The 24,965-nt window shown below is 33.4% G+C and overlaps 1 protein-coding gene across 9 annotated transcripts in view; it reads right to left on the minus strand.

The window, feature by feature from the left end:
• Nucleotides 1–24,965, minus strand: part of IKZF2 (IKAROS family zinc finger 2) — a 148,870-nt gene that overhangs the window by 15,438 nt on the left and 108,467 nt on the right. The gene's annotated exons all lie outside the window — the stretch shown is intronic.

The raw sequence follows: 24,965 nt of genomic DNA on the forward strand, positions 1-24,965 counted from the left end.
TGTAATTAGCCAGGTGATCATATCTCTGTACACCTGGTAGACTTCTGTGATGCTCACAATCATTAAGAAAAAAAAAAAAAGAAAAACTTAAAAAATTAAAAAGAAATAAGACATTATGGGAAGAGGTATGTTTTAATGTATGACTATTGGCAAGGATATCACAGAGCACTATGATTCTTAATTCCGAATGGATATAGAAAAACAAAACAGCAGGTGATGTGTGGCAAAACACTCAGGAGTAAATCAGTGTGAATAAGGTCAACAACTCTCATTTGACTCACATAAGAGCCATTTTTGATTGGCTGAGGACAAATAGACAACTTTTTTCATAGCCAAAGACAGCACCCTTAACTCCAGTCCACCTTAGAAGCCCACACTACAACATGGTCACAAGCAGACCTGAACTGCCGTGGGAAGTCAAGGTATTTACAGCTGCATGAAAGTTTCACAATACTGACTAAACTAAAAAAAAAAAAAACTTATATATAACTAAAAGTACTTATTCATAATCATATTTTGAAGACCATTAAAAAAAGCTCATTAAGCCAGGATTAGTTATTTCTAAATATGAGGCAAAATAACTTCTATTTTATCAGAACCAAGAATCTCTGGGAAGTGGAAACCACGTGGTTATGTATGGTGTAAGGAATCTGTATCATTGAGAACATTAACGAATACAAGAAAACAGTTTTAGTAAAAAATATTTAGACTAATATAAATATACTTACATGTCATTGTATTCCAATTCATCAGATTATAAAAAGTCTGGTTGCTCGCCCCATTACTAAATTTTGGGTTGCTTACTGATGCTTATTTAGAAATTAGTGATGAATTTTCAATGAACAATTCATTAATCAATTAATATTTGTTAAACACAGACACTGCCGTTAACAACACTGTAAAATAGTTCAGCTGTCCCTCTGTCTTCCCCTTATTAGTCCTGTCACATTGCAACTTATGATTCCTATGTATTTACTACTCATGGTGTTCCACACTCCGCTTCCTCTTAACTCCCGGCTCATATAAGGATGAACAGACACTATACATCTTACTGCTTTCAAAATCCATTTTTCACACCTCTTTTTTTTTTAAGATTTATTTATTTATTTATACAAGCACTGGGTATAGTCAGAAGCGCGGGAGGGTGAGAGAATTCACCAGAGCCAGAGTGGAGAGCAGAGCAGGCAGAAGTACACTGCTGAGGGGAGCAGCGGGCGGCAGGAGAGGTCTGCGCGCCATGTGGGACCCTCCTCCAGTGGCCTGGGAGCAGCCGGGGATTGAACCGGCGCTGCAGAGGCTGCGGGCAGCTTCGCAACCCAGCGCTCAACCGCTGCGCCACCGGGGAGGCCCTCACACCTCTCATTTTTTAAAGATTTATTTATTTATGCATACAATAACTGGCATACAAACCAGAGGTGTGGAGGGTGAGAGGATTCACCAGAGATAGAATGGGGAACAGAGCAGGAAAATGTACTGAAATACACTGCTGAGGGGAGCAGTGCGGAGACAGGAGAGGTCTGCTGGGCCATGTGGGTCAGCTACCTGGCCAGGAATGGAACTCGTACTGCAGTGGCTGTGGATAGCTTCACAGTGTTGTGTTTAACCCCTTGTGCCACCAGGGAGCCCCCTACAGCTCTCATTTTTAAAGTCTATCCTGTCTACTTTATCTTCGTCCACTTTATCTGTTTTATTTTTTTGATAATTTACATTTATTTTATTTTATATATTTTTACATCATTTTTCATTTTTGCACAATGTATGCATTTTCATCTTGGTTATATTCCCCATATAATTCCAACCCCCCTTATTTTGACCCTAATCCCTCTTCCATAAGAGCCATTTTTGATTGGCTGAGGACAAACTTTTTTCATTGGCCCCGCAGTGTGTCTCTAGTTTATAGTCACTTGTTGATTTTGATTTGTTTTAAAACAAATTCTTTCTTCCTCATCACATCCTTGTTCTTGTTGAATAATTTGCATTAATTGTTCTAAAAGTATAAACTCAATGTCCCTACATACTAATCTGTATGACACTGCAGCAGTCCACATACAGGGTGAGATGCTAGATTTTGACACCTCATAACTATTCTAATCTCTATTAAATTTTCCCTGGAAATGCTCCGCCTTATCTTTCACATGTCTCATCTAATAACATATATATTAAAAGCATACAATGTACCAACACAGTGCTGAAGTTGGAATGCACAATGGGAAACAAATTCTCATGGTGCTTTTTCTCATGCAACTGAAGTCTAGTGAGGAAGACAGTCACTGAACAAATATATATTGAATATATTACCAATTGTGTTAGAGTCTATGAAGCAAAAGAATAGTGTTAGAGTATAACATGGAGAACCTCATTAACTTGAGAAGGTTGAACAGGAAAGTCTGCCTGAGGTTGAACATTTAGGTTGATAACTAACTGAAGGAAACGTAGAAGTCAGATAATAGGGGGTAGGATGTAGGGTGGAGGAGTCAGTGTTTCAGGATTTCCAGGAACTGCCATCATCTCTTTCAATTTGCTCTCACGCACTTTGTCTAGATCATACCCTGACTACTCTTTTGAAAACTTATTTTCAAATATCATCAATAATCCTTGCCATATCTAATATGGCTCTTCTATCTCAAGGCCATTTTCTGTCAGTTCTTTGGTATGGCTTTAAAAAAAAAGTTTATGAAAATATTGCTCATATTTGCTTCCAGTATATATTTAGTTGTAAATATGTACAACCTATTTCATATGATATATAAATAAGTTAATTTATATACCACGTATATTCGTAGACCACTATTTACTACTTCCATTTTCATAAATATTATTATTATCATCATCTGAACCAATTTCATTCTGATATGAACAAAACATTTTTAAAAATTCACCCAAAACCTCAGATCTTCTAAGTCCAGGGGACTTTAATCAATTTTAAACAATCTTAATTTCTTTTCACAAGCAAAATTTTCATCTATCTTAAATTTCCTGGGATCAGATTCTGCGTTCCCACTCACTGGAATAGGCAACTCTTTCCTACTGGACAAATATATATTTACCCTCAGATTTTGTTCTCAGTAATTCCCTGCTTTTCTCCCTAGATTAAGCCCTTACTTCTAAAAAACATCCAAATCATGCCTGGAGTAATATCCCCAGGCTTGCACTCATCATTTAAATATTTTGAAAATGATCTTGGTGAGCCTAAAGACAGAGTTCTCAGAGACCTCTCTCTATCCTCTCTGATACATTACCTAGGATTAATTGTATAGTAATTATCAATTTGATACCTATTTATTTTCCTAGTGCAAATAATAAGCTCTGTCATAAGGACAGATCATGTTTTACCAATTTTGAACTGACAATGCTTATAGAAGTTATTAAGTATAGGTGACATTCAATATGCATGCACTTCAAACTCATACTTTCAAATGGCATTTTAAGTATTGCCTCATGCAAACTACATACCTGAAATTATCTTCTTCCAGAAAATGATTTCTTTATTCTGACCTGTGCTAGTGTTCCCACCGTTTTAATTATCCAGATGCAAAAAAAAAATTATCCAGACAGTCACTTTTGTTGCCTCTTACTTTTCCCTACATTCAAATGATTGCTAAATTCTTTTTTTTTTTTTTTCATTTCCAAAAAGGTGATTTACTTGCCTCCACCAAACCACCCATGTCCATACTCCATGTGCCTCCATATCCTACCCCCTTTTTCCTCTGGTAACCATTATCTCCTTTTTGCCAAGGTCAGATTTTTATTTCTCTTATTGTTTGCATGTAATTCGTTTTTTTTGGCATTTATATTCCACAAATATGAAACCATCCTATATCACTTTTGGCTGATTTCACTCAACATAATCACTTCAAAGTCCATCCATGTTCTGTTAAATGCCTCCACTTCACCTTCCTCACAGCAACATAATACTCAATGAATATATTCACCAGTTACTCTATCCATTCATCTGTTGAAGGGCACCTGGGTTGGTTCCATGATTTGACAACTGTAAAGAGTGCTGCTATGCACATAGGTATAGCTAGATCTTTTCATGTTCAGTTGTTCATGTTATTTGGATAGACATATAACAGTGGTATTGTTAGTGCAAATGGAATTTCCATTTTTATTTCCTTGAGACATCTGCATACTGTTTTCAATGGGGGCTGTATCAGCTTACATTCCCATCAACAGTGGATAAGAGTTCCTTTTTCACCTCAACCTCTCCAGCATTTGTTAATTCCATTCATTTTTATATGGGCAGTTCTCACAGGAATGTGGTGGCATATCAGTGCAGTTTTAGTTTGCATTTTTTTATAAGTGATGTTGAATATCTTTGTATGTCTATAAGGCCATCTGAATGTCTTCTTTAGAGAATTGTCTATTGAGACCTTTTGCACATTTTTTAATTGAGTCATTTGGTTCTCTGTTGTTGAGTTGTGTAAGTACCTTGTAAATTTTAGAGATTAACCCCTTTTTGGAGGCATAGTATGCAATAATTTTCCCCTATTCTGTAGGTTGCCTTTTTGTTTTTGTGATGGTTTCTTTTGAGGTGTAAAAGCTTTTAAGTTTGATCCATTTCCACTTGTTTATTTTTTTTTCCCTTGTTTTTGGGGTTTTATTCCCAAAAACATCTTTATGGTACATGGCCTGTAGCATGTCCCTATACTTTCTCTCAAATAATTTATGGTTTCAGTTCTTATGTCCAAATCTTTAATCCATTTCAAATGAATTTTTGAGTATGGTGTTAAATATGGGTCTTGCTTTATTTTTTTTGCATGTGGCTACCCATGATTCCCACCATTTATTAAAAAGGCTGTCTTTTCTCCAGTGTGGTCTTAATTCCTTTGTTGAAAATTAGCTGTCCCGGGCCTCCCCGGTGGCGCAGCGGTTGAGCGCTGGGTTGCGAAGCTGCCCGCAGCCTCTGCGGCGCCGGTTCGATCCCCGGCTGCTCCCTGGCCCCGGAGGAGGGTCCCACATGGTGCGCAGACCTCTCCTGCCGCCCGCTGCTCCCCTCAGCAGTGTGCTTCGGTCCTTCTGCCTGTTCTGCTCCCCGTTCTGGCTCTGGTGAATTCTCTCACCCTCCCGCACTTCTGACTGTACCCAGTGCATGTATAAACAAAAACAAAACAAACAAATATAATAAATAAATAAATAAAAACATGCCTCTATAAAAAAAAAAAAAAAAACTATTTAAAAAAAAAAAAAAAAAAAGAAAATTAGCTGTCCCTATTTATAATGGATTTATCTGTGGGCTTCCGATTCTATTCCATTGGTCTGAGTTTCTGGTTTTGTTCCAGTACCACACTGTTTTGATTACTGCTGCTGTGTAATATTTTTTGAAGTCATGGAGTATGATACCTCCATTTTTCTTCTTTTCTATCAATATTATTTTAGCTATTCAGTGACTTTTGTGATTCCATATAAATTTGGTAATTGTCCTTGGTATTTTAACAGATAATGATTAAATCTGCAAATTGCTTTGGATAATATAGCCATTTTAATGATACTAATCTATCCTACCCAGGAGAATGGGCTATCTTTCCATTTCTTTGAATCTTATTTCCTTTACTAGTTTTGTAGTTTTCATTATACAAATGATTGTTAAACTCTATATACTCCCAACTCATTCAGTTTTTTTTTTTTTCCAAGTTCATTCCTCCTTTTCATTCTCACAACCAGTATCCTAGTTCAAGTTTTCATTATCATGGGCTAGATAAATACACTATATATCACCTATTCTCTCCTTCCCTTGTGTAATTATTTTACTTCCCTTGTCAACTTTCAATGGCTCTTTTGCTGAACAAAATCCAAATCCCATTATATCTAGCACCCTATACTATAAGTGCCAAAGAGTATATACATCTTCTACAAAAGGAACTGGCTAAAATTAACTTGTGCTTATACACTTCTGAGTCTTGGTTCTTTCTGGAATGGCTCACACAATTTCTACCTCTTGAAATCCCACTCACCTTTCTACTCCCAGCCTCTCACACTACATTACATTCAAAAGTGATCTTTCTTACTAAAAACATAATTTTGTTGGCCTTCATACTTAGGAAACTTAAAATATTTAATCTTATATTATTTGTGTCTATTATTTATTTATTTTTATCTCCCAGGCTAGATTGTGATCTTCTTGATACAATGGAGTGATGTCTTACTTAACTTTGTAACTTCCAAAGAGTTTAGTACAGTGACTTGTTCACAGAAAGAACCAGTAAGTGGAGTTTTGAAAAAATGTCTGTCTTACTTTTCTCTCAGTTGTTCTGAATTTATTTCTAATCTTAAAAACAGTATATCCAGGGCCTCCCTGGTGGCGCAGCGGTTGAGTGCTGGGTTGCAAAGCTGCCCGCAGCCTCTGCAGCGCTGGTTTGATCCCCGGCTGCTCCCCAGCCACCAGAGGAGGGTCCCACCTGGCACGCAGACCTCTCCTGCCGCCCGCTGCTCCCCTCAGCAGTGTACTTTGGTCCTTCTGCCTGCTCTGCTCCCCGCTCTGGCTCTAGTGAATTCTCTCACCCTCCCGCGCTTCTGACTACACAGTGGCTTGTATTAATAAATAATAAATAAATAAATAAATCTTTAAAAAAACAAAAACAAAACCAGTATATCCATGCAGACAATTTGAAAATAATTCACAAAATAACTATTACCATTCAGATAACTATTTTTAACCCTGCTGTATCATACTCTTGTATTTTTTTTTATGTGTGCAAAGATATTTTGTTAAGAAGTTGGGTCCTTTTATATATTATTTCATAATCTGTATATTCTACTAAGCAACATCAACATTTCACTTTATGAAATAATTATTTTTGTTTTTGCTGTTAGGTAACAATTGTTTCAAGATTCTAGAGTTCTGGTGATACTGAATTATTTAGTTTGCTGAGCATTCTTGCTTCTCTTTTTTTACCTAAACAAATACTTTTCTTTCTAAAATATATGCCCATATTTAGAAAAAAAAGAAATAGTCCTATAGGGCATTAATACATCGTCTTCTTCCCACCTACTAGCTAGTCATAATCTATTTCTCTGTCCAATTTTTTGGAATTTCTATTAGTTTGATGTTATACCTTCTAGACAAATTCTTTATATTTCTTATTCCTCCTCCCCATCTCATGCTGACTATTGTTTTACTGTTAGAAAAACTCACTTTTTCCTTTGGATCTTTCTGCTAAATGATTCTGGCTATCATACATTTTAATTTCTGAGTTCTTTCCTTTTCTCTTACTCTTTTTTTAAAAATAGCATTATTCTAATGTATCCCCCATGGGTATAACTCTCTTCTATGAGCAAAGCTTTTAAAAAAATTTCTTGCCTCTCCAAATTGTTTTCTCTGACGTGTGTGTGTGTGTGTGTGTGTGTGTGTGTTCGTTCTTATATCTTGAATTTTCCCTTAAATTCTGGTACCTGACTATTTATTGTCCATTCACGTTTAACACTGAGGTACTAAAAGGCAGACTCATAATTTATGAAACAGGTGATGCTTATAAACTACTGGTGAACTACTGCAGAGTGACCAGGTAACCTTTTTATGTTCAGACTCACCAAAAGCAGTAATCAGTTCTTTTTTCTGGTACCATTCATTCCCTTAAAGATGATGCCTCCAATTTCCAATCCCAAAGGAGATACAAAACTGGATATTAGTATTTTGGAAGTAAGGCAAGTGACGGGGCCACGGAATCAACATTCAAGTGCAGTCTTTTACATAATTTCCCTGCTTTAAATTCTTTTTCTTCATACCCTCTAATTTTCTTGGAGTCCCTAAGGCAAAACTTCCCCAATTCAATTTCTCAAGGAATAAACATTTATTTTCCTGTAAGGGAGAGGGAGAGGATTATTTGGCTGCTGTAGAGTCAGAGAGTGTCTCGTGGTCTGTTTTGTATACAGATGTTGAAATCCCTTTATATTTAGTCCAAAACTTCATCCCTGCCTTCAACAGTCCTGTTTCCTCCAAGTCCAGAGATTTTTCATGATTCTCTGGCCAATGAGCTTATAACTCACCCTGTATTCCCCGTTATGATCATTAAAGGTTCTAGAGTCTCTTTTGCTTAAGTCTGTTCCCACCCTTTTCTTTATCTGCTTTTCATCATTTTCTTGGCTCCTATTCTTTCCTTTGGCATTGCCTTTGATCTTACAGGTTTATACTTCTGTAAGTGTCTACTATGACTGCATGGAGTTTTAAGAAGAGATAGGTGTAGATTTTTATTTCTCAGGTCTTAACATAAATATACACCATACTATTGGTATGGTATGCATCTGTAAGAAGGTGCCATAACTTTCCATTTTAATAAATAAGAGTCTGAACAATTAGAAAAGTTTTAATCATCAAAAAAGTAATCACACATATATAAGACAATGGGATTTGTGGAAGGCAAAACTGCACTCTCAAACTGTCTATTTATTTGTCTGTTATAATACCAAGTTCCCTGTCTATAGTCAAACATGCTTTAGCTTAACCATTTGTAACACTACTCAAAATCTGAGCTGTAGGCTACGCATAGTAGAACTGAAGTGCTAGTTAAAATTAGATTCTTAGGTACCACGTTGGACCTAGGATTTCTGGAGTGATAACCTAAAGTCTACATATTACATGCCTACATCTGCTTCCCACATGGTTGCTTAGATAATGAGGTTGAAAAATACTGGCCTTACAGAATTCAATAAATCACTACGTTCTCTAAGTCTTTAACAGATTTGAAATTTTATTTTAAGATGAAGACTATTTCCCAAAACCCTACTAAAATGATCTTAAATTGTATTATCAAAGAAGGTAAAAATTGACTTTGCTTTATAAATATTTTGGGTGTTAACATTTGAAAATATGGATGAAGCAACATTCATTACTGAAAATAGTACTTATAAGTATTCATTATGATATGGGAGTTTACTACTGTGTGTGGATTACACATTTTGAGGACAGTGATACAGTTTCAACTGACTATCACATCAATTCTACTTCAAATTGACCTCTGTGCCTGAATTGTAAAATTCAAATCAAAAAAGCTATACTGTCCAATATTTCTTAGATTGCAAGTTGAGCTGCTGCTATCTCCTTTAGAAGGCTCTATTGTGTTAACTTCACATTAGAAAGAACAGCATGGAAATTAATCATCTCCACTAGTAAGAGATACATGGTTTGCAGAGTGTTGATTGTGGGAGTCTGTATTTCCCACTTCCCACAACACCACATTAAGTGCCAATTGGAATATGTTGTCAAGAACACATCTCAACTATAACTGCAAACTTGTAGAGAAAAGACAGAGAGAGGTTGGGAAGAGAAAAAGTTTTTAGAGTTGCCACTTTCCTAACTCGATAAATTAAAGTATGGTTCAACCACATGATAATAGTTTAATGTTGGCATGTTCAAAGGCCATTTTCTTCACAAACAATTCTGAGATATAATACATGCAGATTTTATTTTAAAATCAGATATAGTGAGGTATAATTGACAAAACATCCACATGCTTTATGTGTATAATTCAAGCTATGTGGAAGTATGTACAAGTTGTGTAACTACCATGCAATTAAAGTATAGAACATTTCCATCACCCTAAAACATCCCATCTTGTTTCTTTGCATCAAGTCCCTTCCCCACGCACAATGCTGGTGACCAGTGATCTGTTTTAAGTCATTTCAGTTTGCCTTCTGCAGAATTTCTTATACATGGGATCATGAAGTTTTTGTGTCTGGTTTCTTTCACTTCAAATAATAATTTTGAGATTCATATTGCTAGTTTTTATTGCAGAGGAGTATATTATTGTGTGATTATACCACAGTTTGCTTATCCATTCACTAGATTGTTTCTAGTTTATGGCTAGGAATAAAGCTTCCACAAACAGCAAGCCTTTGTGCAGACATATATGTTTTCAATTCTCTTGGACAAATACTTGGAAGTGGGATTGCTGGATAAGTATTTGATTATGTTTATAAGAAGCCACTTAACTGTTTTCCAAAATGGCAGCATCACTGTTCATTTTCACTAACATTGGAATTACATTTGTTTAACATGCATGCCAACAGAATATAGTTAATTTTTTTCATCAGACCCATGATGAGATTGATCTTTACATCACGTGCTTATTTGCTATTAGTATATTTTCCTTAGTAAAGTATCTGTCCAAATCTCTTATTTTTTTTATAGTCATCTGTGATCTTGTTATTAAGTTGCAGGAGTTCTTTATATATTCTGAATGTCTTTTATCAGATATATGATTTCCAAATATTTTCTCTAATATTTGCCTCCATTATTTGAGGTTTTTTTTTGAAAATCATTTTTTTTGCTCTTTTAAGAGCAGAATGTTTAATTTTAATAAAATATGTTTTTGAATTTATTGAAACAAATTTATTGGGATAATTAAGTCATAACATAAACGCAGAGTAGAGTTTAAAATTAAATAAGGGGACAAAAAATGGCAGGAATTTCTGTGCATCCTTTTCTATACCATATAGCTAGTATACAAAGTTCTATATGGATGAAAATTTTGATGATGTTTGATTTATCAATATTTTCTTCTATGCTTTCTAATTTTTGTGTTATATCCAAAAGATCATTGACTAACCAAATGTCACAATAGTTTTCTTTGTTTTCTTCTAGAAGTTGGTTTGGCTCTTATATTTAAATATATGACCTGTTTTAAGCTGATTTTTGTATAAGGTACAGGTAAAATTTATCCCAACTGATTGTTCTAAGTCCATTTGTAAAAAATATTATCCCTTCCTCCTAAAATTATCATAATACCTTTGTTGAAAGTCATTTGATCATTTATGTATGCATGTATTTCTGGACTCTCCATTCCATTCTATTACTCTTTATGTCTATCCACAGACCCAACATTAGGTTATACGAATAGGGTTAGTCTTCAAGTCAGGTAGTCATCCCACTTACTTTTTCAAAATTATTTATATTATTTACATTTTTGTTACTTTATTATATATTATGTTATTTACATTCAGCTATTTTATATCTTTTATATTTTTAAACAACTTTTGGAATGAGTTTGTCAATGTCTTGAAAAGTCCTGCTAGAATTTTGAATGGGATTGCATTGAACTGATAGGATCAATTTTAGGAGACATTTTAAGAGTACTGATTCTCTTAAACCATGACCATGTTATAGCTCTCCATTTATTTAAGCCATCTTAAATTTCTCTCATCAAAGTTTCATATTTTTTCCTGCATATAATAACATAATTTATCCCTAATACTTCATATATTGATTTTATCTCTCTCTGCCACACATTTTGGGTAATAAATGACGTTGTTTTCTAAATTCTACTTTCTAGCTGTGCATTGTGAGCACATAGAAATACTCTCAATTTCTTTGTACTGAAACCCTGTATCTTACAACCTTAATGGAATTATTCATTAGAGTTTTGGTTGATTCATTGACTTTTTCTACATAGGTGATATCACCTAAAATTAAACACCTTCAATTCTTTTAAATCTTAAGTCTATTATTTCTTTCTTTTGACATATTACATTGTCAAGACCTCAGTAAGATGCTGAACAGAGTGGACAGACATTTTTGCCTTTTTCCCATTATATTATTAGTATAGCATTAGCTAAAATTTTTTCAAGAATGGATTTTAACATGTTGGGAATCTCCTTTTTATTCTGCTGATAATTTTTATCGTGAATAAGTACTGAATTATGCCAAATGTTTTTTCTGTATCAATGAAAATAACTTTGTGATTTTTCTTTTTTGGTTTGTTAATCTGCAGAATTACATTGACTGATTTTTCCAACATTAAATCAACTTTGAATTCTTGAACTTTGAATTAGGGTAAACCCTAATTGATTATGATATGTTTTTCTTTATTATGTGTTTCTGGCTTCCACTTGCTAAAATTTTGTTAAGTTTTTTTTTTGCATCTATGTTCATGAGGAATATGGATATAAAGTTTTATTGTAATGTATTTGGTTTTGGTATTAGGGTAATAATGAATTCATTTAGAAAATAGTTCTTCTCCTTTTTAGTCTCTGGAAGAATTTGTTCCTTAAATTATTTCTCCCTTGAATATTTCACAGCATTTTATATGTGAAGTCATCTGGAGTTTTCTTTGTGGGAAGGTTTTAAACTCTAATTCCTGGAATAAATATTGATATAAGGTTATTCAGAATATTTCTTCTTGAGTAACCTTTACTAATTTCTGTTTCAAAAAAACTTTATTTCATCTGCTTGAATTTACTGATATAAACTTATTCATAATATACCTGTGTTATGCATCCAATAACTAGTTTTAGTGCTGTCCAATTTTTATTGCTGATGTTGATAAATTGAGTGGTTTCTCTTTTTATTGATTGATCTTGATTAGAATGAGCTTAATGATATTTTTACAGAAGCAGTCTTTGATGTTATTAATTTCTCTCCAATTAATTTCATTAATATCTGCCTTTCTCATTATTTCCATATTTTACATATTCCAGATTTATTTTTCTCTTCTTTTGTAACTTGTTAAGGAAAAATGCTTAATTAATTGGTTTGACACCTTTTTCTCTATTATAAGCACTTAATGCTATATATATTTCTCTTCAAACACCATTTCTATTCTCATCATGTTGTCTCTATATTTGAACATATGGAGTATATTTATAATAGCTGTTTTAGCAACCCTGTCTGCTAATTCTGCCATTCAGTCATTTCTGGGTCTGTTTATATTGATTTATTTTTCTACTGATCATGGTTAATATTTTCCACCTTCTATGCATATGTGCAATTTTCTTAATGAGATGCTGGATATTATGAATTTTATATTGACTTGGGGTTCAAGATTTTGCTTTAAAGTGTGATTAACTTGCTCTGATATGCTTTTACATTACTAAAAATCATTTCAATCCTCTTAAAGTTTTCTTTTATGCTTTAAGGTACATACAGAGCATGCTCTAATCTAGAGGCTATTTATTTATGTTTCTCTTGTCCTCTTTAATTGCAACACTTTCTAATAGTTTCCTCTTTTTTTTTTAATTAAGGTAGCATTGGTTTACAATACTGTAAATCATTTAGTAATAGGATCACACCCTTCAGATGTAGTTACCACACCACACCCACTACAACACCCATAGTTGTCCACCATAGTCCAGGGTTCCTCCCATTTAGCTCCCCCTCCTCCTCTTCCCTCCCTAGTAGCCAGAGGCTAACTTAGTTCTAGTTCTAAGGTGATATCCATCCGAGTACTTTGTTCAATACCTGCATATTACAAAGTCTTTCCATGTTGGCTGGTAGGAATTAGCTATTCCCAGCCCTACAAGAGCTCCAGAAATTATTTGGCTTTATGCTTTCTGGAACTTCTTTTTCCAGTTTCAGGCAGTTTTTTCCTACATACTAGTGGATCACTATTTAGCCAAAGAATCAAGGATTCCAGAGATTTTCTATGCAGCTTCCTCCTATGACACTCTGTCATACTCTAAGCACATAGGTCCCCCTGGACTCTGATCTCTTGTCTCCTTAATTCACAAGAATGATTGGCTCTGTTTGGGTTTACTGTCCCTGAGTAGTAGCTTAGAAACTACCTCTGGGAAGTGAGCTGTGGTAATCATAGTACTCCCCATATTTTGTTTTTCTTCTGTCAAGAACCACAGTCCTGAAAGTGCCTATTGCTCAATGCCTGTAAGTCATTTCATAAAATTTGTCAGACATTATAGTTGTGCAAGGAAAGAAGGTGAATCTGGCTCTTAATAATTCCATCATGGCTGGAAGCAAATGTTGTATTTTTAATTGGGTTAAATACTAAGAAAATCATGCTTGATATCTAAGTTTTCTTACCAGTACAATTCAGGTAACTGAAATAAAGTTTCTCATAATTCTAGGAAATGTGAAAATACTAAGGATTCCAAGACACAAATAGGTCACAGGGTCAGTATATCCTAACTATCTTAAAGAGACTTAAATTTTAACATATGGTCTCTACAAAATTATCAGTATACTCTGTCAGAGACACAGATACAGATTACTGACCTGAGCAGTGAATCAGAAATTAAGATGCAGTAAAGAAAATTGGATAATAATAATAACAATCAATCAGGAAAAAACTGCTGGCATTTACCACTATTATATTTATCTATCATTAAAAATAATTAGAAATAAAAAATACCTGTTCTGATACTTCTAAGAATGCCATTCCCCCCAAAAAGAACAAATTAAATAGACAAAAACAATTTTGAAGTAGGAATGTTTACCATAAATTCATAGGGTGTTATGAAGGTATATAGCACAACCAAGTCTTGTTCATATATATTTCCTTGAAATATGTCACTTCAAGATTTATCCTAGCGAAACCTATAAAACAAATTATAATGGTACCAATACATGTGGTGTTTTCTTTTTTATGGAGATGTATGGTATGTTTAAAAATTTAGAACAAAGCAAAGAGCATATCTAGATACAGTAAATGTGTTTAACAATAGTCACAACACATGACATCAACAATAGAACATTATGCTTATATCACATTAATTTTCCTTTAATAACATTAGTTTACTTTCCTATATATACTTATAATTGCCAAAAATGGGAATTTCATATCCAATTTTGCTTAATAATTGCATATAGAATTATAAATTAATCCAAACAAAGATAAGCACTGAAATATGGGAAAATTGACATTTAATTCTTTTGTTTTTGTTTTACAGTTAAGTTACACTTTTCTGAATTATTGGTCTGTTTTATTTCTGAGAGCTCTATTTCAACACTTTTAATGATCTTGCTCTCTATTGCTGGATTGCTGCCTCCAAAAAGGTTCTGCCTATTCACATATGACTAGTGTATGGAATACCTATTTTACCACACTTGCAACATGAATTGCCATTACATTAATAGTTTTGCTACTAATGTGCTTGGCTTGTGGTCCTCAACTTGTAGCAAGGCATTTTGGGAGCACAGATGCAAAATCTTAGCAGGAGATTTTAAAGCTAGATAAGCACAGGATATTTTAAAGCTTCTAGAGAAATAATATTCAATACCCCTCATACACCATGCAGACTGCTCAGTTTCAACATCGTAGCACATTAAATTTTTCAAAGACATCATATCTTTGCAAATATAGTTTTAGTTAGTGCTCCAAGACAAAGCAAGAATTGTGGGAAAATCATTATTGTATGGAAGAGTTAAGTAGTAGCTTCCTATCTGATTGCAAAGTTTGGAAAGTTGTACAGGATAAAACAAAGTATTCAATCCCATTAGTAAGTGATTGTGATGGCTTAGCAATGGAATAGCATTTAAATAATGGTTCAATTTATGTACATTACTTTTTCAAAAGAGTACAAAGTAGGCAGGATAGAGATATTTAAATTGTTTGGAACTGACTACTTAATAAATGAACACTTAATTCTTTCAGGACTAAAGGTATAAGGGGAAAAAATATTGAGACACTAGAGCACAGGGAACCAAGAAAGTTTGGGGATCTCTGTGTTAGACAATACAATATAAATTGTATTTCTTTTTAATTTACATCAGTGAAATTGAACAATAAAAAAATTAGCCATGTGTATGTATCCTTTCAAATTTTATATTTGATACCTCTACTTATTTATCCATTATATTTTATTGCTATTATCTTTCCCATCTCTGTATTTATTAATGCCCATAATCCTTTGACTTATTTAATATAAATATTTGTGTCTTACTGATGTTTTTGTTTTAATTTTCATGTGATTAAAGCTTCCAGTAATTTTCTCCATTAAGATTTATTTTACTATTTTAAGTTTCAAAATTCTGTCTGATACAGAATTTTTTAGAACTGTCCACATCTATTATTTTCCACACCTTTATATAAGTTTTAATGACTAATTTTTAATAAAATGTTTAAGAAAATATTTTAGAAAGGAAAAAAATCCCTACCTGAAAACTAAGCTATTTTTCAAAGAGAATTTCTGTTATACTAGATTGCTGAATTATAATTAGGTGTCTGTCAAAAATTATTATGGTAAAATAACTTTTATCTTGCTAAGCAGAGCTTGCCAATGGCAGCAGGGAAAGGGGAATGTTAAATGTTGAAACAAGTCTGGGAATAAGTACATTTTAGGTGCATTTCGTAGATATTTCCAACATGAGAGGGCTCTTTTTTAATGTTTAGATTCAATAACAAAACAAGCAAACAAAACCTGTTTAACCCAACGTTGCCCCCAAATAATTTCAAATATGAGATATTGACAGTAATTAAATATTTTTACAATTAAATATTTCTTTTTGTAGATGTACTTTGAAAAACACTGCACTATGATAATAAAATAAGCACACTCTGCTGACATTAATGCCTTTTACTGTTCTTTTATAGGATTTGCCAAGGGTGAAAGGGCACATGTAATCCCTTTAACCTTCATTTGACATATATTTATTGAACATCTTCAGATGGTACAGGTGCAACTCTCCTGCTTCATAGAGCTAATGTTACTTAGCCATTCAAATATTTCCATTTGTTTTATAATGTAATAATAATTTTCAAATTAAATTAAAAATTTATAAGGACACCAACACCAGGGAAAATTGTACATAAGAGTGTGCATGAACTTTCTAATTGAAAAAAAAAAAATCAAAGACATCTGAAAGCAAAAGAATCTATTTTTTTTTAGCTCGCTGTGGGAAAAAAAACAGCATTGAAAAAATAAAATGTCATGTAAGATTACTTTCATAAGAGTGCAAACTGTTGGTACTTACTTTTCTATCAATTTGTTTAAGTTATGAGTATCACCAGATTGCCTTAAGTGAATACCTGACATTAGAAAGTTAAAAGGAATTAAGCAAAATACACACTGTAAAATATGTTGGCAATGTAAACAGTTATGCTTCCCAGACTCTTCTATATGGTATGAAATACCACAATTATTATTTATATATTTGCTTATAAAGTAATTAGTTAATAAACCAATACATATGCTCAATCTCTCAGAATTTCTGCTGCTGTTAAAAACACATACATGTCAATTGTTAATATATGCCACAGAAATTTACCAATTGTCTAAAGTGGGCATGTAGAATCATAATGAACATAATATTCATAAACCATTAAACTCAAAGGTGACATGTCCACTTTTCTCATTGTAAATATAATACAAGTTGTTTAATTAATGCATGAATTAAATAAGAAAAGGAGAGACAAATCACAAAGGTGTAAAAGTTATAATGCAGCAAGGAGATGGTGGAGTAGGAATCTAAGACACTAGGTAGATATATTTTATACTCTTCTATGATCACAAATATGCAAAGCGTTTTATGATGGGGATTAAAAATAAGATAGAAAGCCAAGTTAGAAGTTTCTAGGCATATAGATCTAATCACCTAATCACATAAGTTTTTTTTTTTCCTTTTAATATGTCTCCCATTCTTTCTTCAAACAATTTTTCTTATCTGGTTTTTCAATATTAAAGCAACTCAGATTAAATGAGCAATAATTTGAAAGTTATAATAATTTATGTAAGAAATTTCGGTATCAAAAAGTTCTAGTCACTTTGGAAGATAACTTTCTCTAATTTATGAAGTGTACTCATGTGGAGAAAAAAGTATGTGTACACATTATATACACAAATATGTATATAAGTATACATATATGTCCATAATATGGTTTCATAATTGGTTTTGAAATTATAACCCTAACACCAGCTACATGACTCTTAAATGAGGAAACTTTTGTACCTAACTCAGAGTTTTTATAAGACATTTTAAAAATGCATATGGAAAATGTAAGGCTTTTGACACACAGTATATGTTCAATAAAGTGAACATTCTCTTGCCCCCATCCTGTAGCATTCAACACCATCTAACATGTTATGCAATTTACATATTTATTATGTTTATGGTTTATTGCTTTTCTCCCCCATTAGAATGTAAGTACTACAGGGCAAGATATTTTTTACTTCATCACTATATTTCAAGTGTCTTTGCTGTATTTCAAGCATCTATAAAAATGCCTGGCACAGAGATTAAATAAGTGTTGCAAGAATAAATGTAATTTCATTATTAGAACATTCTTAGGCTTCTTCACATGGTACTAAGAATTTTCAACTAGGAGAAGTCATCACCCATGTGTGCTATGTCTATTATCCAGGAGTCATTAAAAAGAGCTTTCTTGAGCCAGATCTAATTTCAAAGAAACATATCTAAATCTATGTATAGTACTGCGATTCAACAAACTTGAAAAATATGTGTTAGCTGGACCTGTAGAAATTAGAACAGTTCAGTATTTTTCTTCCCTTATCTTTTATGAGAATTTTTTTAAAGTACAAGTATATTATAGTTTAAGGCTCTCCTCACTCAATTAATAAACAATTTTTTGATACCTATTATGTACCAGGCACCATTCAAAGAGCTAGGAATACACTAATAAGACAATGGAGGCCCACGATCTCACAGAGCTTATATTTGAGTGGGAGGAGATGGACAACACACATATAAACAAAACCCAAGATAATCACAGATTCGCATTTGAGCTTCTCAATACTTTTAAAGCCAGCAAAATAGTAACAGGGAGGATACTTTAGGTAGGGTGCTTATGGAAGGCCACTATCTCCAAGGAGATGACATTTAAGCAAATATCTGAAGGATAATGAGGCAACTATGCCAAGAATTGGGGAAAGAACTGAAGGCAGAAACTCCTAGGATCATAAGTGCAAAATCTCCAGGATGGAAAAAAATAAAGGAAACCTAGGTGTCAAAAGAGCACAGGCAAGAGGTAAAGTTATATGGGATCAGATAGGAAAGGTGGTCAGAGCACTACGGGTCGTGGTAGGCAGTTTGAATTTATTTGTAAGAGCAATGTAAAGTTATTAATAGATTTTAAGCAGAGGAATGATATAATCTGAGTTTTTAAATAACAATCTGAGTGCAATATGGAGAATAGACTGGAAAGCAGGAGTGTGGTGGCTGGGAGCAAGGCTCTGGCATTAGGCAATGGAGAGTTTAGATCCCTGACTTTCCTGATTATACTGAAGTTGGAGAAAATGTATATGTGCAGTTATAATGGTAAGATCTTTTTCAGCCACCAGAAAATAAAGAACTCAAAAGTATTCTCATAGAGCTAATTTATACCATACTTAGATTTGTTTTATTCTAAATTTCTACATGTCCTCAAAGATTATGGAAGGTATATTTTTATTTATTTGAGCATGATATGCTTCCTTCATTTTTTTATGCTGAGCACATATGTGCACATGCACAGTGTGCTTGAAATCTAATTCAAATAATATATCTTTGGCAAATTAAAAAGAAACAAGGTAGAAGCATAACATAAAGCTTTACATAAGCACTCATACATAAATATTAAAAAACTGTATATTGGGAGGAAAAGAAGTATTTTTCTCTTTAAATTTGACTATCCTCATCTGTAAATTATGATCCTCAAAATGGTGCTCGTCACAAAATAACAGCCCATTAAATGCTAGCCACTAACTATAATGTCTATAATAAACTGATATCATCTAATAGGAAATACATATTACTCCACTGACCTCCACTAATCTTAAAAATCTAACTGCCTAGTTAATTGTAAGAATGTTCAAATGAAATCATTTATTCATTTAATCAATGTAGTGTATGGGATGCAGATGCAAATAGAATATAACAAGATCTCTTATTTCGAGCTGCTGAATTTAGTATCTTTCATCTTATCTGTATGCTTATTATCATCATAATTCTGTCTAATATAAAAGGATACCGCACTTGATAGATGACTTATGATACCATAAATAAAAAATTATATTCTAAGTATATTTTATATGCTTACAATGAATGATACTGGCTTTTATCTGCCTCATTTACATGATTTTCTATGATGTGGAGAGTTTTCCTACAAGATTTGGCAAGATAGTACAGGTATGGATTAACAGGTTTCTTTGACTCATATACACGGATCAAGTAGGAAAAATAAAAGGAGAGGGTGTAGGTTAGCTTACCCCCCCAAAAAAAAAACTCTCAAAAAACAAAACAAAACAAAACAAAAATCTGTGTGATGTGCCCTTTTGGACACTGAGTGAGTAATGAAATTGGCATGCAGTCCTTCCACTTCTGCCACAGAGTTCTAAATATGCCAGGCCTGTAGATTCAGCGATGTGGAAGGGAAAGGTGAAGTGGCCACAAGTTCAGACTATCCACACAAACACGCACACAGTATTAAAACTATGCTAGTAAACTTGGGAATTCAGACAGTGTCTGCAGATTAAAAGATTGAGAAAGAGGTCCATGAGCCTCATCCATTTCTTTCCAACTCCTGAGAGTGAAAAGGGTAAAGAAGAAACATCCCAGCAAAAACTGACCTAATAAAAGTCTCTGCCCCTAAGTGAAGAGCTACATCAAATGAGTATGTGTTTCAGAAGAAAGACTTGTTAATAATTCCTTCTAGAAACAAGTGCCTGATATTTAAAGAAGACTGACTACTGCTGTCTGTAAAAGATAAGACTGTCTATGCTGCTAACATTACACTCTCTTTTTTAAGGAACACACAAAGAATATGTAGAATATATAATGATTATCTGCCTGGAGGGAAAGGTGTTCTAGCTGGAAATCACATGTACTTCTTACCAGTTGACCTGACTGAAAGTGGCTTTTCTCTGGTTAAATTTCAATGGCAGGGCCTTAAATATACAGTTTAAGGATCAGAAATGAAATTACTAATTCCATCTTTTTAGTTTTTATTTGCAAAATATACAGAGAGGCACCGGAGGCATCAGTATCAGGACTTGATGGGTGAAATGAGCACAGCACAGTTATGCAAATCATGTGTGCAACTGACACTGCTTGTGCAATTATCAGTGTAATCCGTCTGTATCAACCACCTCCAGGAAGGAAAGGAGGGGTGGAGAGTGGGAAAAGTTCACACCTGGGAGATCACCCAGAAAGTGGGCCAAGTGCCAGGTCTACAATCAGGTGAAAACAGTTCCTTGTCATGGGAAGCCTGCAGGACAAATTATACTACACTTAATGCATCATCACTACTATGAATGAGCTTCACTACACTCAATTTCTAAACCAGTATATTTTAATCCAATGTTTCTATCATAATACTAGCTCATGGATTAGTTTCATAAAAGTGCATCTCTTTAGAAAACCTGGTAGAAATGTCATGGTGACTTTTTTGCTTTGTTTCTTTAAAACAAAATATGAAAATAACTGATGACAGTCTTATGGTTAAAGGCCCAATTTTCAAGCATTTTTTTACTCTTCATTCACAAAATAATCAGTACTGTTAATAGCCCAAGGTGACTAAACTAAAGTAATCTCCTGTTATAGAAATCACTTTGTATGTTGTATAACATAAAGGAACTTATGTACCTTTTTCTGGCAGCTACCACAAGAAAAATAAAGGGAAGTAATATTGAAGTAAATGTTGAGGGACTGGAGGAGAAAAACTGAGAAAAAGAGCAGAGAGTAAAAGGAAAGTGAAGAGGGGGAAGATAATTTAAATAAAGCAAAATGGAAATAAGATATATTAGCATGGAAAGTGACAAGCTATATGAACTTTAGAATACATTTCAGTTTACGTATTACTGGTCGGTCAGTGATTTAAAGAAATGATGTGACTGTACTAATGAATGCCTTAGTGAAAAATACTATATCTGAGGGCAAAACACGCACAAGACAAATTAACAGACTATACCATGACAAAAATTTGACAGTAAGTTCTTTTTTTAGCAATAGGGTCAAAGGCTAATAGCATCTCAAAACAAACCTACTTTTAAATCTTATTTTCAATATATTTGAAAAGGAGAAAACTCTTTTCGTATCAGCTTCTCTGAGAGTTGTTAGGTAATTATCAATGCCTGCTGGCTGATTTAGCCTTCTACTAGAGGTGCAAGTATAAGCATATTCAAAAGCAGGATGAGTCATAGAAATTTATTTTATAGGTATTTTCTCAAAACAAGTAAAGGCATAACTGCACAAAATATAAATTAAGGTCAAAAATAAGAGGAAAACTTTTAAGTGAGTTTGTAACAATCAGTGTATTATTTAACATATGCTTTTAAAAAATCAATATTAGGAACTAATATAAAACATTCACTATTTGAGTTTTTATATGAATAAAATATAGTAGTTGGAATTACAGGGTCTTGAAAAATTAAAAAAAGACACTCCTTATATAAAAGAACTAAAAATGTACAATGAGGAGGAAGTTGTTGTTTTAACAGATGGATATTTATATGGTACATCTGGCTGAGTTCCTTTTTATAGGACAAAATAGCTTTAAACTGACAATTAGACATAAAGAACAAACTTCTTAAGTGGAAAATTGTCAAACATTGAATAAGTTACAAAGTAGTGTTGTGAAAATCAACATTCCTGAGGTGTTTGGAAATAAACTAGTTATTTGTTCAGAATGATGTAGGCTTTGTGACTGACCCTAAGTCTAAAGAAGATTTTATGACTCTGCAAGGTCCCTTAAGCAGTTAATACTCCACAATTACGTGAGACAGATATATTAAACAAATTTTACAAAGTATTTTTGGTGATTTATTCAAATACAGAATTATAAGTAAATACTTGGAAAATACTACCAAAGTATTTTGCTCTTTAAGAGCTCAAAATTATTAATTACTCATAAAATTGGACCTCCATCAAGATTTAAAAATGTTATCAATGACTATAATCAAAATTTAAACATGCAATCACATCAAGTAACAGGGCTTTGTACACTTAAACTCTCATTTTTCAGTGTAGAAAACATTATTCATGTACTAATTACAAAAGGTGAAGGAGGAAAAATTCAACATCGCCTGACATTTCTGCTGATGTTCAGCAAGTCAGAAGGAGGCTTGTCAAAAATATTTAATAAAATGGAATATATTTTAAATGAACTGACTATATCTGTAACTATAAGTGCAAAATTGAACTAAGGCATGATTATCTCTTAGATTTAGGTTAGATGGTAGCAGAGAAGTAATGTTGGAGCTATGAGGATCATCTGAATATTTTCATTCATACCTATTTAGTTTTATGCAAATCCATTTCAAAAGTTAACAAAAACTAGGAAAATTTTGAAAGAAAAATAAAGTGCAGTAGGGGACTACTTTTTAAAGTTTGGTTGTAGAGAATGATGAGCAGCAAAGTCTAGGGAGAAAAGATATCCCACTGTATTTATTAACATTATATATAAGCACAGGAAGATTTAAAGATCAAATTCAGTGACAGGATAAAGTCACAAGTTTACCTTGCAGTAAGCCCCTTCTAAAACCCAAAAGTCTTCAATTCCTGATCTCCAGGTAGTACTCTTGGTTTTCTTTATCATTTTGAGTTAATTTAATAGTTTTATAAATGTATGGGGTAACAGCATTTATCCTACAGCACAGTGTTCGGGAAAAGAGTACAGAGTTTAGAGTCAGACTGTCTTGGTTTGCTCTGAGGCTCTGCCTGTGTGGCTTCTCTGTGTCAGTTTCCTCACCTGGAAAACAGGAGTAACTAGCAAAGAGCTCTCTTGACCAACTACCTTTCCATTCCCAAGCAAAACATACTGATGAGTGGTGACGTGAACACTGAGTTCCTGGCATACTTTGGTCCCTCTTTGATTTGCCTACAAAACACTTTCAGCAGAATTGAATATTCACTACGATTAGGTAATGATTCTAGTTAAACGTAAGTCTGCCCAATTATTCAAATACACACAACCAAGTGAAATACGTACAAAAAGGAAGTTTTTATAAAAACTAATTTCATTAAGATTCAATAAAGGTGAGCTGATTTTTAAAAGTGCTAAAAAGTTGGAGGTGGCAGAGATAATCATAAAAATTGGTGAGTGAATCTCAAAAAGTTAACTAGAGGTCTGCTTGTAGCACCAGTTTCTTTTAGTTCTTAAAGAAAGTATAAGTGGAATGAGGGATGATATTTTAAATGTGGTTTAGACCAGAAAAATTACAGGGAATCCCAAAAACCTGTTCCTCACTGAAAGAAAAGGGCCTGGGTTTATATCAAAAGATATAATTAAACATATTTTTTTATATTTTTTACTGTAAGGATAGTTTTATGAAAGGAATTTCCCATGTTACAAGGCATACTGCTATTAATCAGAAATTATCTGATTTTGTTCATGTCAGATAAAAGGGCTTTAATTAAAGAACTAATCTATGGGAAGTGCTTAGTACAGTGCCTAATATCTAGGGAGAGCTCCAGAAATGCCAGCTATTACCTGCAAATAACCTAACTAGTGAGACTGTGCAATTAAAACCACCACACTACCCGGCATCTTCTGAAGTGTGTAGGTAGAATTTCAAATAGAAAATTTTACCTTGTATAAAATCATAACAAGGTTAAAAAAAAGCTAGTATTTATTGAATGTGTACTGTACCTAAACAGTAACTGATACATACATGTATATAACTCACAGAATCATTTAAGTGCACAATCAAATCTAAAATACAGAGAGCAGAAATGCAGTATTAATACTGTAGAACATAATAACAAAATGAAACAATGGGCAGTCATCATTCAAAGGGAGGAAAAATGAGATAATTTCCACTAATAAAAGTACTCATTAAAAAAGGATTAATTAATTAGTCATTACATTAACTGACTACCCTATACTAGTGATTTTGAGCACTAGCACTTAAAATGTAAACTCTGGCATATTCTCTGTCTCCATAGCCATTCTCATCCTTCTTTGCTCTGGTCCTGCAGAATACTAATTTCTATTGGTTTCATGAACAGGCACCTTTGTCTTCTGGCTACTGGTTAGTATCAGTTATGGTAAAGCATTAACAGGACAGGAGGGTAGAAGAAGTGAGATAAAGGTATTTAAGCTTCAAGTCACAGGATAGTAGGAGAACATTGCTCTGCTGAATGTCAATTTTAAAACTTTACTTTTTTTTTACTTCCAGTGACTACTGCATTCCTTTACCCCTTAGATATTCTACTAATGACAGCCTCAGATTGCTTCACCAACCTTTTTTGTTGGCCTCATTTATGCCTGAGTAATATCTTATAAATATTAGTCCTCTTATGGATGTCTCCAAATTTTCCCCACTTGAGTGTCCCATCTATGGGATCTAACAGTGAATCAATCCATGAC

Source organism: Talpa occidentalis, unplaced genomic scaffold, assembly GCF_014898055.3.
Source record: "Talpa occidentalis isolate TD23 unplaced genomic scaffold, MPIMG_talOcc4v2.1 talOcc4.3, whole genome shotgun sequence".
Classification (NCBI taxonomy): domain Eukaryota; kingdom Metazoa; phylum Chordata; class Mammalia; order Eulipotyphla; family Talpidae; genus Talpa; species Talpa occidentalis.